Source organism: Lactuca virosa, chromosome 1 (assembly GCF_052849685.1).
Source record: "Lactuca virosa cultivar CGN04683 chromosome 1, Lactuca_virosa_CGN04683_v6, whole genome shotgun sequence".
NCBI lineage: Eukaryota > Viridiplantae > Streptophyta > Magnoliopsida > Asterales > Asteraceae > Lactuca > Lactuca virosa.
This window is the reverse complement of record NC_136426.1, coordinates 231,812,090-231,828,223: the sequence shown is the minus strand read 5'-3', so window position 1 is coordinate 231,828,223 and position 16,134 is coordinate 231,812,090.

Below are 16,134 nucleotides of genomic sequence, written 5' to 3'. Positions count from 1 at the left end.
AATTGATTATCATTGTAAAGGTTTTAAAGTCGGGTGATAATTGAGACCAAAATGATAGCACTATATGACATGTTTTTTCTTTTCAGAAAGTGAAGCATAGATAAAAATGTTAGGTATATCCAAATATCCATATAGAACTATATTGCAGTGTCCTATAAGAATTTTCCACCATTTCATAATTTTCTTCAAAAATCATATCAATCTATCTTTTTTTTAATGCTTTTAAAACACTCACATATCACCCTCTTATGTGTTCATTCGAAAATTCCATTCTCTTTATTTAAAAAAATTCTCCTCTCTTGTTTAACCCCAAATATTTCAACAATCATAAAGAATCAAACAATCAAATAAATATGACAATTTTGGTATATAAATCGATTAAATGCACCGAATCCCCGACAACGTTTCCATTTTGATGGGTGTCGAATCCATCAAACAAATAAATCATATTTGCACTTATATGATTTAAATAGTAATAGTGGCAAACATAATTGATCCTTAGGGACTCAATTTTAATTTATAAATACACCAAAATAATCATGTTTTTATTCCTTATGCGTAAAAAGTAAATATAGGGGAGAATTTTGATAACGAATAAACTAAAATGAAACACGGTAAAAGAAATACTAGAAACAAAAACAAAAACAATTTGGTTTTAAGTTCTATTTTCCTAATGATGCAAGCTAATGATGATTGATGTCAAATTGAATTCTAATCTAAGTTGGTACTTGGAAGAATTAACAAGCTCTAACATTTCCCAAAAACGTCTAATACTCCTCACAATCTCGAGAGCTTAAGAATGCGTGATTTATGGTTTACATTAAAATCATTCAATGGAAATCATATTAATGTTTGTTACTTGTTTTAATTCACAAACGAATTTTGTAAATCAAATGATTTGAATGATCTAACCCTAATTCAAGTGTCCAACATAAATCAAAAAGAGACTAATTAAATATATGGAGTTGATTGTGTAAATAATCTATTCTTGTATAGTGGGATAATGATCCATGGTTTGTATGGATTGGGTTAAAACCCATAAGGTGCTCCATGGATAGTCTATGGAGGTTACACACCCATGGATCATGGAATATGGAAAGTCATGACAATTAGGGTTTACATGGTGTAACCCTACTTGTGCCACAACTATATAAAGGACCCCATGCAAGCAAAATCGGCACTACTACTACAAGCAAGTAAGAGGGCTAGTCGATTTTTGAGTATAGTGAACTTCTCTCAAGGTTATTCCAAGAATTGTGGTGTTGTGTGAAGCATTTGAGGCATCACATTTGGGGTGCTAGGCTCACAAAGTCATCAAGGAATCCAAACTACTAAAAGGTATGTTATTCTACTTGAGTTTTGTATTACAAGTTCCCCATAACATGCTAGATAGGAACTAAACATTGGAAAATTAAATTTGCATGTATTTAGAGAAAACATAGATCCAAGGTTTTAGGGTTGCATGTACACCATAGGAGTGCTAGAATGCTCAAAACCCAACAAATATATCTTTTGTATGTGAATAGATGCTTTTCCTATTCAAAACACACTCTTTTGTGTGATTTGGAAAGACCATGTTGTACAAAGTTGAACTTGTAATCAAACTTAAGTAAATATATGAAAATATGTATTTCACGAATGAATATCTTGCATTGTGAAATGATTGCGTGCGATATAACAAACTTACTTGATTGGTTTATATTTTTTCACGACGTTCGAATTTTTCTAACCCTCACGAATCAATAACCAAATGATCAAGGGATTGTAATATCTAACAACTACCTTAATGCTAATATAAAATGATCCAACATACAAGAGCCAATCGAAACCACCCAGGTCCCTAGAATAACCCAAACCCTATACCTATGGACCCAGAAGCTATCGAAGCACTAGTATCCCAAAGAGTCGCTGCTGCTATGGCTAATTACGAAATCAATAGGAATACGGGATCATGAGGTAGAAGTGGAGGATAAAGTTCCCAGGGAGACAATCGAGGTCTACCTAGGGCTTGTTCTTATAAGGATTTTATGAACTGCATGCCGAAATCCTTCTATAGGAACGAAGGTGTAGTAGTTTTAACCCGCTGGATAGAGAAAATGGAGTATGTCTTTGAGATTGGCTTTTGAAAAGAGGAATGCAAAGTGAAGTTTGTTATCTGCACCCTGGAAGATGTAATCCTCACCTAGTGGAATAGCTATGTAAAGACAATGGGCATTAGCAATGCTAATTCCATGTCTTGGAGCGAACTGAAGAAGCTTATGATAGAGGAGTATTGTCCACACGAGGAGATGCAGAAGCTGGAACAAGAACTATGGAATTTGGAGATGAAAGGAGCATATGTGATTGCATACACGAACTATTTTAATGATCTGGCTACCTTGTGTCCCGCAATAGTCACTTCAGAATACAAGAAGGTAGAAAGATACATTTTTGGTCTGCTACAGCCTATTCAAGGATTAGCTACTGCCTCTAAGCCGACCACCTATGATAGTGCCAAAAGGTTGGCCTTCAGCCTGACAAACCAAGAAATACATTGTGGCACCATGGTTTAAAAGGCTGATATTCCAAAGGAGAGGAGTGACAAAAGTAAGGCTGGAAGAGATTCCAGCCTATTGAAATGGTTATCATTTCAATATATCTTTTTGTTATGAGTAGCAATATCGAAGTCACTTAAATGTCGAAGTCTACACAATATTTTGAGATTAGTTGATAGCATTGTATAGTTGCCTATATATAGTGTTGTAGGTAAGAGTGTTAACAACAATTTTTTTTCACATGCTCATAACAATTACGTTATTGGAGCTATCACATTGTACTCTTCCTACTTTCCTAGTCTATTTGAGCTTAAAAGAATTATTTACATGTTGTGTTCATACTTTACACATTGATTTAATTCGTTTATTGATTTCATAACTCATTAGACTATCTTGCGACCACACGTAACTCCACCTTATTTAATCGGTATATGGCTAGGTCCAAGAATGTCGCTCTTTGAACGAATCCTCCATACTTCCTTCTTCTCTTTAATCTACTCCGAGATTTACCTGTGATAATAACTATCGTTCTAAATGCAAAGTAATACTTTTATTAACATGTTTTTATTTATTTGGCATTAATTTACTTTCACATATCACTCACCAGCTCTTTAGGCCCCTTCATGATTCTTCTAGACTCAAATATATATCATGTGCTTTCGACAGGACGAGCCCATACTATCTTCTACACATATATATAATTTTTTTTGGAGATCACACAAAGTTTCTCAAATTACTGGGTGATTCAGATATTATTTACTTATATATTTCATTAGTGTTCTTAGATTATCCTAAGAATACACACTAATTGTTCTTATTTTCCGATTATCTTCCCATTGGCAAAATGAATCGTGCAAGCACGACCATGCATAACACCGAATCAAATAGTCCTTCAAAACATTGATCCTACCCTAAGAAACAATCAAATAAGAACATGCAATAAGGCAAAATTTTCTAAGCCTATGTTATCCTAATTATGCACAGTCATGGCATTCGTGCTACAAGCTGCTTAAATGGATCTAACTTAACACTACAAATAAACATTGTTTAGGCATATAGACCACGTGAAGGCACACAACACATAAGGCAATCATCCTTATTTAAACATTTCATAATCATCAACAATACGTAATTATTAACTTCCTAGTATGCTTCATCACATAAGCACACAAGGCATCTACTCTTATTCAGATAGTTCTAGCATGCTTAACATCATCAATTGCATAAGCATTAACTTTCTAACATATAAAACATATCAATGATTAATGTCACACACTAACCGTTGAACTACAGATGACTGCATGTTTCACATTCGCTCCTTTTCTTACAACTTAATTTGGGATAAAGAATAATGTTCTCAGCTTCAGAGAAACAATCAAACAAGAACATGCAATGAGACTAAGTTCACGTTCCTAACCCAACAATTTGGAATTTTTTTCTAAAGAAAAGTTTTTTCTTCCAAAATTGTACTTTAAAACTCGTTTATTTATTTATTTTTTGTGCTTTCTTTGACTCATTTTAATGAATTATTTTCAAAACTTGTCTCATTTAAAACAAATTATCAAAACTTGTTTCAATTTAAATAAGTTTTTCAAATTTAAGTCTTGGTTTGAACATATACGAATAAACGAACTCTCATACCAAGTTGTAATGTCTTAAACCACTTGTGTTGTGGTGACTTGGTAAAACATGTGGAAGATATGGTGGATAGGTTATTGACCCATGTTCAAATCCTGACACTACTCAACCCTTGTGGCCATGGAGGTTCGCCTGCAGTGACTCCAAAGCATGATGCATAGTCTCATGTTCGCAACGGGAGATTAGTCGGTGCGCGAAAGCTGACCCGGAAAACCGCGTTAGGGAAGTTCCCTTTTCGAAGAAAAAAAGTTGTAATGTCATATATTAAGCACAGTTTAATAACCAAAATGATCGAAAATACAATTATTAGTTTCTAATTCGACATTAACCTCCAAAAGATATAACTTTAAAGTGGTTATTGCAAATTGAATAATCTTATTAAAATTATATAATAAATATGGAGTATATTAAAATGGGAAAATGATTTGGCAGGGTAATTACCTTTTCGTATTTTTCATGTTTAGGCAACTTTTTTTGTACACATTTGACTATTTAACTTGTTAAATTTGTTCACATATTACCATTGTCATCTGCTATAGCGGTGACAATGATAATATGTGAACACATTTAACAAGTTAAATGGTTAAATATGTACAAAAAAAAGTTTTCTAAATGTGAACAATTTTTTTTTATAAATTTCTTAAGACTTTTTATAATTTCTTACAATATTTTTATGATATTTTTTCCTATAGGTTTTTCTAATACAATGTTTTAAACTTTGCTTATATTTTTTTATACTTTCATATAATTTTAATGCAAGTGCTTTTAAACCAAACATTTTATAAATGTTTTAAATTTTTTCTTACAAGTTTTGAGCTTTTTTTTAACATTTTCGTACAATTTGTTTTATCACTTTCATACAATTATTTCTAAACTTTTTTTTACAACATTTTAAAGTGTTTCACAAATTTTGTATAACAATTTAATACTTTTTTATAACATTTTAAAATACTTTCGTTAAATACTAGTTTAAAACGTTGTATTAAAAAAATTAAAAGTTTATAAACTTCTAATTAAAAAGTATTAAAAAGTTGTAATGATTTTAAAACAATTACATTATATAGATTTTTTTTATTATTTTTTATCTGATACGTAATATTTTCTTATAATTTGTTTAAAAGACCCTTCATATTTATTGTTACATACTTACATATTTAATTTATTTAATTTTATTGTTAAATACTATTTACTTTAAAAATATTGTATATGCTTAAAAACAAAAGAAAAATAATATAAAATGCTATATAAAATATTTCATAAATAAAAACATATTTATTAGTTAAAAAGTAAGTTTAGAAGTGATCAATATTTGAAAAAAAATAATACTAATAAATATGAAAAATAAAATCGCTATTAAAAATAGAGAAAATGACTTATCATGGTAATTAATATTTCGTTTTGTTCACATTTAGACAATTTTTTTTGTACACATTTGACTATTTAACTTGCTAAATGTGTTTACATGTTACCATTATCAAATGTTATAGCCGGTGACAATGATAATATGTGAACAAATATAACAAATTAAATGGTCAAATATATATAAAAAAAGTTGTATAAATATGAATAAAACGACAAAAATGATTATATTAATAAGTCATTTTTCCTATTAAAATCAATTAAATAAATCATAATAATTTTAATAGTTAATGAGTTGGCTAAAAAGACACTACATTTTACCATATAGACACTTTAATTAACTTTTGAAATATTTTTATTGACTGAAATTGCATTGTTTTCGGAAAAAACTGATTTTAAATAGTTAATTATAAATTGATTTTTTATAAAAATATCACTAAAATATCCAAGAGGTGTCTTATTAGCATATCCTAATTAATCTTTGTGTTCATTAATTAATCTTTGTGTTCATTATGTAATAGACGGATGGATAGCTTTTTTAAGGAAAAGTAGAAAGACAAATACGATTCCATTTTAGATGGGTGAAGTGTCGTTTTTACTTGAACTCTTGTCGGTCCAGAATGTGTATATAGATCGAGCCACGTGTCTATTTTGGTTAGTCCTGCATTTTGCCCTACAACTTCAATGTGTCCTTGGCTGCCCATGTGTTGTTTGTCTTCTCGACATTTTCACTCTCTATTCTTTAATTTAAGACTAAACTGCACAAATGGTCCCTGTGGTTTGTTCAAAATTGCCACTTTGGTCCAAAAAAGTTTGGACTAGCACCAGAGGTCCAAAGTTTTCATTTTGTTGCTTGTTTGGTCCAATCTGTTTTGATTTTTTTCAAAATGATGGAATTGCCCCTGTTAATATGATTTTCTTTTTTTCTTAATTGTTTTTCTGATTTTCAGATTTAAAAAAAATAAAAAAATAAAAAATAAAATTAAATCTCTCTCTCTCTCTCTCTCTCTCTCTCTCTCTCTCGTTGGTTGAAAAGAGATTAACGGGAGGAACCTCAATCAAAGAAGCTCACGAAAAAGATGCATCTTCTCAATCGGAAATTCACCATAAAGCTCTTGCCCCAAATCCAACTTCATCTATGAAATCCACCTTCAAGATCTGTGCATCGATTGTGTCAACTGTGCCCGCCAGAAATCGCTCGTCCAGAATCCACCACTGTCGCCGTCATCCTTTATCTCCTTTGCTCTGACGACGACTTCGCCTTTACAAACCCTACATCGATGAACACGACAACAAACCCGACTCAGTTCGTCTCTCTTTATCAATTCTTTCTTCACCAGTCGTCCCCTTGTTGGTGGTGGTTTCGAGTTGCTAGGGTTTGCAGCGTCTCGTTTCTTCTTTAGATCTCTTAGCAGATTTCATACACTCAAATGTGACTCAACGAAGGCGAAGAAGGTGAAGGCAGAAAAACCCTTTCTTTATTGTGGTGTTTGTGTGTGTGTTTAATGCTTTTCAGATCTGTTGTGGTGTTTGTGTGTGTGTGTTTAATGCTTTTCACATCGTCTTATGTATCCTATTTGATCTTCCCCCATAATCCATAATCTTGATTCTTATTAGGATCCGGAAAAGGCCTGGTGAGTTTACCATCATCAGTAAGAATCAGGGAAGTGATGGCAACATGTTTTGAACTGATGCAACCCATTTAGATTCACCCCCAAAACCCATCAACAAATTGATAGATTTTGGGGAGACCCGGATGGACCCGACAAAGGAAGAAATATGATTCCATGGTTTGTAGTTTCAGGTGAAGCAATTGGTGGTGTGGTGTGGGAGATCAATGGTTTTGAGGAACGGATGAGCGGGAGCCGTATCTTTGGAGGTTCACCAAAAGAAGCTTGACATGAGATCTGGGTTTTGTTGGAAAAAGCTTGAAATGAGATATGGTGTTGTTCTGGTTCTGATGGCAAATTCTTGTATTTTGATGTTCTTGATGAATTTTTGGGGAAGAAACTTAAAGAGCTTTTGTAAAGGGAAAGTAATGAAGAAGGAATGGGCATTAACGAGAGAGAGAGAGAGAGAGAGAGAGAGAGAGATGATATTTAATTTTACTTTTTTAAATCTGAAAATCAGAAAAACAATTAAGAAAAAAGAGAAAATCATATTAACAGGGGCAAATCCGTCATTTTGAAAAAAAATCAAAACAGATTGGACCAAACAAGCAACAAAATGAAAACTTTGGACCTCTGGTGCTAGTCCAAAGTTTTTTGGACCAAAGTGGCAATTTTGAACAAACCACAGAGACCATTTGTGCAGTTTAGTCTTAATTTAACTAAGCCAACGTTTCTTTTAATTTAAGAAATAAAAGACATTCTGACATTAGTCACATTGCCTTTAAAAATATTGATTCATCTTTTCGAATAAATATACATTTTTTGCCTAGGTTTTAACTAATATTTATTTCCTGAGAAAATGACAAAAATAGCCAATTATCCTAATCACTTTGCGGAAAATAGCCAAAAAAAATCGATATTGCAAAAATGGCCTTCAAAATCGCAGATGGGAATGATCCATCTGCGATTTGACTATTCCATCTACGAATGTACAAGTGGCTAAAGCACAAGTGTGCTTTAGCCACTTGTACATTCGCAAGTGGATTGAATTTTTTTTTGTATATATAGGGGCTTTTCAGGGTTAAAATCGCAGATGGACTGTGTCCATCTGCGATTTACTCTGTATTCCATCTGCGAATTTGCAATTTTTTTTTAATTTTTTTTTAAATTTGACTATGAAATCAATTGGTTTGACTACGAAATAATGTTACTATATATATAAACTTTTGTAGAAAATTATCAGTTTAGTTGTTATTTGTTTAGGAAATTTCTCTAAAATCTCTCTAAAAAATGATTGAATATTTGGTTTGTCTTGTAACCGGTGGGAGATGACAAGTTATTGAAACAAATCTGAAATACGTATGTCCACAGGGAGGTATTTCTGAATTTGCTTTGATATTTTCTGAGTATATTAGTTATAGTGATTTTGTATCTTTGGTGAGAAGCAAAATTGGTTTGTTAGACAAATATAGAATTAGTCTTCGTTTCCATCATCCTGAATTAAATTATTATATAGCTATAGTTGAAGATATGGATGTTAGAATGTTGATAAATGTAATCAAATGTAGTGGAGGAAGGGCTGTCAAAGTGTTTGTGGTGGTTGATGAAGTAGATGAGGTTAATGAGGGTGGTCACAGTGGAAATCAGCCGGTTGGTAATTTATGCAGCTATAAAGGGAGCAACGATCCGATAAGTACTTTCAATACTCCTAGTGTACCTCAGTTTCACAGTGTTGCTGAAAATGTTAATGTTAGTTATTCACCTATTAACTATGTGGATCCTGAGAATTACAAGTATGTTGGTGATGATGATGTTGGTACATACCTTAATGATGTGGGTGGTCGTTGTGATGATGTTGCCGAACAAGAAGTTAAAGTTATGAATAGGCGTGTAGTAGATAAAAATAAAAAGAAAAAAAATCGATTCAAAAAAATGAAAAAAAGCATGTTTACGGGGATTATGTTGATGTTGCTGATGTACGTTTAGATATAACCGACCTACAAAGCAATTCAGATAGAGATGAGTTGGGTGAGGAAGTTAAAGCTAAGTTTCCCGATAACCTTTTTTACGGTATGCCGCCTGTACCAGCATGCCCAGTTGATATTAATGAAGATATCCCAACACAGATGGTAGACATGAATCTTCAAAAGATTGAATGTGAGAGTATATTTAAGAACAAAGAACTTTTAAAGCGGTGTATTGGTAAAAAATGTCTTCGAGAAGGCTTTCAGACGAGGACAAGTAGATCCACCAAATCAAGGTATGAAGCTGTGTGTGTTTCGAAAAATTGTTCTTGGTTACTAAGAGCAAAAGCAATTAAAAATTCTGATGGACTTTTCCAAGTGAATAAATTTGTTGATGTACACACATGTTCTTCAACAATTTTGCAACCTAATCATCGACAAGCAAACAAATATGTTTTGGGTGAATATCTTGCTGATGTTTTGGCTGAAGACTATAGTAGAGTTTATCGAGGAAAAGATATTATTAATGATATGAATGCTCAATTGAATATCAATATCTCATACCATCAGGCATGGCGTGCGAAGCAATATGCATTGTTGTTGTTAAGGGGTACGAAAGAAGATTCTTTTACCAAACTTCCGGCGTATTGTCACAATTTGGTCAAACATAATCCGGGTACGGTGACACATATTAAAACAGATGGTGATGATCGCTTTGAGTTTTTGTACGTCGCACTCGGTTGCTCGGTTAGTATTATAATATTTTATTAAATTTTTCATTTTTATTTTGGTGTATTTGAATAGATATACAATGTATTGTAGGTACGCGCTTTTGTCAAATATTGTAAATCGACCCTAGTAGTAGATGGAGCCCACCTAAAGGGTGAGTTCAAAGGTACCATGTTACTTGCAGTTACTAAGGACGGACAAAACCAAATATTACCGGTTGCATATGGTATATGCAAAAATGAGTGTACCGATTCTTGGACATGGTTTTTTCAAAAACTACGTGATTGCATAGGAAATATGCAGGAGCTTACAATTATATCTGATAGGTCTCCATCTATAGCAACATCCGTTGCCAACATTTTTCCTCACGCTCATCATGGAATATGTGGTGTCCATTTGTATTTCAACATAGTATCTAGATTCGGGAAGAGTAACACAGTTAAAGGAATTTTTTGGGAAGCTTGTAGGGCGTACACAGTTGATGCTTTTGACGCTGCCATGGATGTTATGAAAAAGACAAAACAACCAGTATGGGAGTACTTAAAAAGTATAAATCCAGAAACTTGGTCAAGGGCACACTTTAAAGGGAACCGATACAATCTTATGTCGTCCAACAGTGCGGAGTCTATAAATGCATTATCTAGACACGCACGTAAGGTGCCAATACTTATGTTGATCGATTTTTTTTGTGCAACAATGCAACAATGGTGGTTTCAAAGACGTAACTTTGCAGATATTAAGTAAATTTTTAATATTAATGTTTTATTAATTTAATGTTATTGATCTTAACTTCTTCGTTTTGCCTGTTTTTTTAGCGGAAGCAACAACAATACTTACCCCTTGGGCCAATGAAATTGTAAAAGAAAACAAAAAAACTTTTACTAAGTGGGATGTTCGCATGATCTCAAATACGAAATGCAAGGTCAAAAAGGGGGCACAAAATGTGATTGTTGATTTCCAACATATGTCATGTACATGTAGGCATTGGCAACTTGATGGGATACCTTGTGGTCATGTCATAAGATGTTTAACAGTGAACAATTACCAAGACTGCTCGAGGTATGCATTAAATGCTTACTTTACCGAAACATTGAGGAAAACGTATGAGGAATCAATAAATCCTTTGCCAAAGCCATCCGAATGGGATATCCCCGATGATTTGATGATTGTTAAGCCACCTATAATGGATAAACGTCATGTAATTGTTGTAATGTTTGTAATGGTTCATGGAATTCTTGTTAGTAATGTATTCTAATGTATTGTGAAAACTAATGCAATGGGCATTTATTAATTGAAATTAAACATAGGAGATGCATCCAATACATACGAAATACATGAAAATAGCATAGTACTCACATAATAAACTGAAATAGATTTTAAACAAACGGGATATATTTCAAAATATTCCAAGGGGCTTCAAACTGGAATTCCAACCCGTCACTTAATGACTTGTATTCCTCCTTAGCAGCTTCCAAGATGACCTCCTCAGTAGCATTTAAACGAGTGTCGTCAATTTTGGTATAAAGATCGTTGAATAATAGAACTTCGGTTTTCATTTCATACCATCTTGCTAAGATGTCTAGTTCGTCACGATCGTTTCTTGTAGTCATTCGGTTTTCAGCGTTGAAAATATTGGTTAAACGGCTCCAAAACATTGGATCGTTCAACTTGCTTGTCTCGTACACATGAATATAAGCATGTGTAAGAACCAAGAACTCTTCATTGCTCCATGATATAGAACTCATTTTGATTGAAACAAAGAGAGTAAAATCTCAAAAACAATATTTGAACAGCTGTATTGGTTGTTTAGTAAACTATTTATTTAACTTAATGTCAATTTATAGTAGTTTATACACAAAATCGCAGTCCAATCTTCTAATATGTCTGCAATTCATAGTCAAAATTAACTGACGAACGCATTGTACTATACTTATAACACAACAGATCATTGTTCGAGTTGACAAGTCATCCCCGTCGAATGACAACACAATACACTGCTACTTGAGTTGACAAGCCATTGCACCGGGAAAATAAGGAGTCGCTATAAATACTTGTTAATATCCATTTTAATTGTATCGTATTACTTCCCCCTTGCAATTATGGACTCACCTGTACCACATATATGGAGGAACGAAGAGGAGGTCGCTTTGGTTCAAGCTTGGATTGTAACTGTAGAGGAGGATTTTCCACCGGGTCCCCCACAAGTTCGCGCTGGATCATTTTGGTCTCATGTCTGTCATTTGTTTCACCATTTAATGGGGCGTACTTAATATCGAAGAAGAAGAGATGTCAAAGCGAAGTTTCTGGATTTGAAAATAAAGGTGAAACAATTTCAACGTATTTATAACGAGTTGGATAATGAACATGCAAATACGGATGAAGACATTCTGCGACAGGTGGCTTTGGAACTATACCGTTTTGAATATGATGGTAGCGAGTTTACCCACTTAGATGCATGGAATCTTTTAAAGAATGTCCCTCATTTTTAATATGCATGTTGGTTAAGTTAATTGTTTTTCGTTAGTTAAGTTGCTTGTTGTTGTATGTGTGTTTTGTTACTATTTAATAAATGTCCCTTACTTTTAATGTATGTTGTTTCCTCAATCGCTAATACATAATACGACATAAAATAAATAACTAATACATAATACGACATAAAATATAAACGGGGTACATGAATAACTAATACATAACACGACATAAAATAAAAACGGGGTACATAAATAACTAATACATAATACGACATAAAATATAAAGGGGCTACATGAATAACTACTGCATTGAGGGAGGTAACAGGACCATCGTTTCATTTGGTATTTCCCAAAGCACATGTGATGGTATAGTATTCACCAACTCAGATCCATATGCAAGTCGATACACGAAATTAGTGAACTTGTAATCAACCATTTCGTGAATGACTTCAGACGTACGTGTTCTTAGACATGCTATAGCGTGGCCACATGGTATACCGCTTTTTTGCCATTTCCCACAACTACATACCCTTCGTTCAAGTTGTACGTTGGTGGTGGCAAAATTGTCATCGACTTCAAATGTATCCCCATACAAACGTCTTGCCATCCAATTATAAGACTTGTTGACACGTTTTTGAACCTTACTCTCAACATAAGGGGTCAACCCACCAGACAACCTCCCTGGAAAATTTGATAATTTTAGAAAAATAATAACACAAGAAAAAAACTAAATATAACAATCTCCCTTACCCGCCACTTCAGCCCGTTCACCATACTTTGATTGTATCGACGTATTGATTACTCAATTATCGTTGTTATAGGAAACTCACGTGTGGATATAATTTGCAAAATTTCAGGGACGTCAATCGATTTATCATTGTAACGTACTTTTGGGGAAAATGCTCGTGTCCATTTTGAAATTGCTATATCGTTAAGCCAGTAAATTGGACTCCTAAGCAAGGTGCAGAAAGGTGGTTTCCTACATGCACTTTGCAACCTTTCCAGACACAAGTAAAAATCATGAACGCTATATGCATTGCATGACTTCCAAAACAACGATTCAACTTTCGTATCGTTATGTCCGACAGACTCACGTATTTTTCGAGCTATATCTTTAGGACAATAGCCATGATACGAATCCGGGTAGGCACTCTGAACACCAAAGTCTATTTTATCACATAGGTTGCTTATGAAACCAACCTCTGTATCCTCACCTAAACAATCTTTTAACCTCATCATGAACCATCTCCATGATTCTTCACACTCTAAGGTTCCCAAACCAATTGCTAAGAGTAGGGGTTCATGATTTCCATCTAAAGCCACTGCGAAGTACATTGTTGTCAGATAGCTCCCAAGAAGGGGTAAATAACCCACATATATCAATGGTATCATGCACCTAAGAAAGGTACGAATCTGCATAAAAAAAACAAACATAAATTACTGATAAGTAAAGAGTACACGAGATACATTAGCAAGAAATCTTAAGTAAGTAAATAAAACTATTATGTTATACCACGCAACCTAAAGCCACAAAACAGAATTGAAAGCGGTTGGTATCCGTTTTCTTGATGGATGTGAAGGTATTAGGATTTGTTCTTTGTAGATTATGCAGGAACATTGGTAGCTGAGTAAAGCTTCTTTCGGTGTAAGTACTCATTTTCACAAGCAATGAAAGTGTATTATAATCATCACACAAATACAATTTTAATTATATACAAATTGGTGTTTCTCTACAATTCATATTTCATAGTTCAACTTTTTAAATTCGTAGTCAAACCAGTTCATTTCATAGTCAAACATCACTGACCGACAAGACAAGACAATGTACTTGTATGCAGTTCATAGTTCAACTTTTTAAATTCGTAATCAAACCAGTTCATTTCATAGTCAAACATCACTGACCGACAAGACAAGACAATGTACTTGTATGCAGTTCATAGTTCAACTTTTTAAATTCGTAGTCAAACCAGTTCATTTCATAGTCAAACATCACTGACCGACAAGACAAGACAATGTACTAGTATGCAGTTCATAGTTCAACTTTTTAAATTCGTAGTCAAACCAGTTCATTTCATAGTCAAAGATACTTGTTTGTAATAAAATTTCTTCTATAAATGGGTGTAATGTAATTCCATTAAATTTATATGTGAAATTAATTCATATTAGATAGACTAAAAAAGGCGAATGACATACTGTAATTGCGGAGGTGAACGTATCATTAGGATTTCGGGTACAGCTAAAAACCCAGGAAGATTGTTTTACGCTCGCCCATATTTGGTATCATGTTCTTAACGTCATTCATATTTAAACCCTCGTGTTTACATGGCAACAATTGTTACTGTCAATGTTTAAATTTATAGGGACCAAAATGCGGGTTTATCAGTTGGGTTGATGAAGAGAAGGACCAATCATCTATGGTAATAGCTAAAGTAGCTAACTCTAATAAACTCTTTCAATCAGAAAATAAGAAGTTAAAGATAGCGTTGGTTTGTAGTTGGGTGTTGTTCTTGGCAGTTCTTGTTTGCAAGTTGTAAGCTTTTTAATATTGTTTTGATAGTTTTGAAGTTGTTAGGTCAATAAATTGTTGTATTTGTACTTATGTTTAGAACAGTGTACTTGTAACGTTAAAACAAATGTTGTTGTCGTGTTGTAAGTATTGATAAGTTATTAGTAGGTCATTAATTTGTTGTAATTGTTGTAACGTTAAAACTAAAAATAAACTAATAATCAAATCCAACATTAATTTACATATACAAAAATATAATCCAACTACATAGGACCAAGACTCGACCCCCAATAAATTTTTGCCATCCGTTGGCGAAACTCTAAAGCTGCGTTCTTTGGGTCAATAAGTTCACGTATTGGTTGACCTGAAACTAATTGCTCCATAAACATACAAACAAAAACACCACAATCTCCCAAATGACTACTTTGTTGGGGAACATTTTCTTCATAAATGAATTGCATATTCAATGGAATCCTTGGGATGTTCCTTCGGGCCCAATAGTTAATCTTGTCCAAATAATTTGCCACCCGAGATTCAAATTTGGTAAAGGTTCCATCAGATTTGAATTTTTCATAAGCCACTCTACCGAGACTGTCATAAATATGGACTTCCATTGACGCCAATCGTAGTTCCCCAAATAGCCAGTGATTAGGGGATGAATGAATCGGCAATAGGACCTGTATAAGGATCAGAAAATAAAATTATGTTTTTTATATCACAATACAAAAACATAACGACAATAACGATAATATTTTCAATATTAAAAATTAAGTTTACCGTATCGACATCCCACCAAGCAACCATGAAGTTGGGGTACGTAGCAATACCAGCCATAAACGCCCTCCAATCCTGCCCTTCTTCCAAAGCATGGCAAACAAAAAAATTTGGAGGCATTATTGTATGTCGGTCGCCCTCAAACCGTCTCTCCATCAATAGTCTATACCAAATGGTTATACGCTGCACAAAATTATGATACTTTTGTTATTGACTAAAAAACAAATTACTTTTAAAATAATAAATTAACAATTATTTTACCGATGACTCCAACCATCCGTCGTGTGTATGCCCAAACAAGGTGCTCCAAAAATCTCTATCTAACACGAAATTAAACAAACGATGTTGGACATCATATGAATGAAATAAATAATTGTGGATGACAACCTCACCGCCTGCTACGTAAGGTTGCAGGCGCAACACGGAGAAGTCGTGAGCAACAGCAAAAGCTGGAGGAGGAACGGGGCTTGTTGATTTGATATCAACCTTCTTTTTTGCTCTTCTTTTTTGCTTCGGTGTCGTGTGCAACTAAAAACAATATTCAAATGT